This window comes from Penaeus monodon, chromosome 42 (genome assembly GCF_015228065.2).
Source record: "Penaeus monodon isolate SGIC_2016 chromosome 42, NSTDA_Pmon_1, whole genome shotgun sequence".
NCBI lineage: Eukaryota > Metazoa > Arthropoda > Malacostraca > Decapoda > Penaeidae > Penaeus > Penaeus monodon.
Window position 1 is genome coordinate 25,801,321 of NC_051427.1, and position 3,582 is coordinate 25,804,902.

The 3,582-nt window shown below is 31.1% G+C and overlaps 1 protein-coding gene across 1 annotated transcript in view; it reads right to left on the minus strand.

Moving 5' to 3' along the window:
- The window catches only part of LOC119599278 (integumentary mucin C.1-like), a 2,488-nt gene extending 2,302 nt beyond the window's left edge, over positions 1-186 (minus strand). The window contains exon 1 of the mRNA XM_037949010.1: positions 138-186. The gene's annotated coding sequence lies outside the window, so the exon portion shown is untranslated. The remainder of the gene's footprint in view (positions 1-137) is intronic.
- Positions 187-3,582: the final 3,396 nt, after the last annotated feature.

Sequence of the window (3,582 nt, forward strand, 5' to 3'; positions counted from 1 at the left end):
CGAATTTATTTATTTATTTATTTATTTATAAAAAGGAATGATGATAATAAAGAAAATATTTTCCATTCACTGTTGATGTATGTGTGTGTATAGATATAGATGTGGTTAATAAAAAAAGCCTCGAAATCATGACCAACCTTTGGAAGTGGAAGTAGTCCCCGTCGAGAGCCCCCCCCCCCGAGAAGGAGATCCTGAGGCTCGCGGGCGCGCCCCGCGAGCGAGAGTCGAGGTGGTCCCTTGAAGGTCAGCGAAGCGGACCAAGGGGTCAGTATCCCCGCCCGCGGTCTGAGGGGGAGGAGGTCGCTGCTGCTGAGAACTGTTTATATATTGTGTGTTGTATATATTGTATTATATATACACTTTTATATATATATATATATATATATATATATATATATATAATTATATATATATATGTATATATATAAAATATTTTATATATATATATTATATATATATATGTAATATATATATATACATATATATATATATATATATATATATATATATATATATATATTTTATATATATAGCAAGAGAGAGAGAGAGAGAAAATAAAGAGAGAGAGGAGAGAGAGAGATACACACACACACACACCACACCAAACACACGTACAACACGCAACAAAAAGCCCATACTTGCATAAATGCAAATACAATACAAACAAAATATAAATATATATATATTTTATATATATATATATATATATATATATATATATATATATATAATAATATATATATATATATATATATATATTATATATATATATTTATATATGTATGTATATAGATACACATATATACATATACACTAACACACACACACACACACCACACACACACACACACACACACACACACACACACAACACGTACACGCGCAGACACACATACATACTTAGATACACACATACGTATATATACACATACACGTACACACACACATATTTATCTATCTATCTATCTATCTATCTATCTATCTATCTCTCCTCTCTTCTCCTCTCTCTCTCTCTATATATATATATATATATATATATATATATATATATATATATATATATATGTTTTTCCTTTGCTTAATCCTATTCTTATATGGGGTCGCCATGATCAAGTTCTGGCAGATATCTTTTATGGCCGGATGCCCTTCCTGACGCCAACCCTCTCTATTTACCCGGGCTTGGGACCGGCATGAAACGGAATGTCCTGCGCCTTCCGAATTTTGGCATTTCTTTCATATTATGCAAATACCGAGTCTTGGGTCTACCTCTCTTTCTTTTACCATCAACTATACATGAACCTACTGTTAAAAGAAGAAGAAGATACCCAACATGAAACCTACCGTTAAAAAAAAAAAAAAAAAAAAAGATATTTACCCAAACTATCAGTTCTTAACACGTAACCAACGTGATTCATTTACGTCTGTCGGTGGCATTTAATATTCTCTCATGATTGTATGTATTTTATCTAACCCCCAACTATGTGTCATCTGTCCAGCTAACACGAAGAGAACGTCTAAAGCGTCACAATTCAAAAGCTTACATTTTTCTTCATTACCAAACACTGATACGTAACTGGCAATAGGAAACAACTTTGCCTGAAGATCACATTATTTGCAAATGCTTTCGTGTTTTGGGGTTGTGGTGTTGTGGTGTGTGGGGTTTTGTGTTGGTGTGGTGTGGCTTCATACACACACAAATCGTGCGTGTACGCATGTGTAATAATATATAATAATATGTAATGGTAATAATATATGATAATATATATGATAAAAATTATATTATATTTATTTTTGGGCTTTGGGTTTTTAATGGGTTTGTGGGGTGGGGTTTGGTTTTTTGGGGTTTTTTGGGCTGGTTTTGTTTGGTTTATTTTCCAAAAATTCTAAAAACGGAAAAAATTTCAATAGAAAAGATAAACCCCTTGGAAAAATTTAAAATTTTTTTAATTAATAATAATTAAAAATTAAAAAAATTAAAATTTGAAAAAAATGCAAATTTAATCAAAAAAAAAAAATAACAAACCTTCCGGTTAAAGGGGGGGAACTAGTTTTAAAAAAAGGCAATTTTAGCAAAAATGGGGTTTCCGAGGCCCCTTTAGGAAAGGAGAAAAAGGGGTTTCCCGGGTGTGTTTTAGGGAGTTAAACCCAAAAAGTGTTGTTGGAAAAATAAGGGGTTAAGTTGGGAAAGCCTTTTCCCTAAAAAAATTTTTCCCGGGGGGCCATTTTCCTCTTTTTTTTCAAAAAAAATCTGAAAAAAAATTGGAAAACTATGTGATAAAAAAAATAATAATAATAATAAATAATAAAATAAAAAATAATAAAAATAATAAAATAATAATATAAAAATAATAAAAAATAAATTTTAAAATAATAAAAAACAAATAAATTTTTAAATAATTAATTTAAAAGGGGGGATAATTTTCCCAGAAAATGAAAAAATTATAAAAAAAATAACCAAAAAAAAAAATTTTAAAACTTTGAAAAAGGAAAATTGGTAACAAAAAAATTTTCGGTTAACGGAAAATAAAATCAATTTTAAATTTAGTTAAACCCCCCGGTTTTTTTTTTAAAAAAGGGAAAGAGGGAAAAAAGGAAAAAACGAAGAAAAAAAGAGAAAATGGGAGGGATAAAGGGAAAAAAAGAACAAAAGGGAAAAAAAAAAAAAAAAAAAAAAAAAAAGATAAAAAAAATAAAATTTTAATAAAAAAAAAAAAAAAAAAAAAAGGGGAAATAAACAAAAAACAAAAAAGGAAAAATAAGAAAAAAAAAGAAAAGTGATGGGGAAAATTTAAAAAAAAAAAGGAAAAGGGATAACTGAAAAAAAAAGAAAGGGTAAAGGGAAAAGGAAAGGGAAAAAGAAAGAGGGGAAAGAAGGGGGAGAGAGAGGGAGAGAGAGAGGGGAGAGAGAGAGAGGGGAGAGAGAGAGAGAGAGAGAGAGAGAAAGAAGAGAGAGAAGAAGAGAGAAGAAGAGAAGGAGAAAGGAAAAGAGAAAGAGAGGAGGGGAGAGAGAGAAAGAGAAGAGAAAGAGAAAAGAGAGAAGAAGGGGAAAGGGGATAAAGGAGGAAAAAGAGAGAGAGAGGGGAGAGAGGAGAAAAGAAAAAAGAGAAAGAAAAAGAAGAGAGAGAGATAAGGAGGGGGAGGGGAGAAAAAGAGAGGGGGAGAGAGAGCGAAAAGAGAAAGAGAAAGGGAAAGAGAAAGAGAGAGAGAGAAACAGAGAGAGAAAAAGGGAAAAAGAAGAAAAGAAAGAGAGAGGAGAAAAGAGAGAGAGAGAGTGGGGAGGAGAAAGAGAGAAAAAGCGATAGCCCAGATTTTTTTTAAAAGCAATGGGCAGGGGTTTTAAGTAGGAAGTAAGATAAATAGATAGGGAAAAAATAAAATGTAGATTAGATAATAAAGATATAGTTTAATAGACAGTTTGATAAAAAAAATAAAAATACAAATAATGCGGGTATCCCTCCCGATTAAATTCCAGACACCTTTTCGAATTTTTTTATTTTTTTATTTATAAAAAAGGGAATAAATGATAATAAAAAAATTTTCCATTCCGGTTGAGGTTGTTTTTGGGAAAGAAAGGGGGGGGGG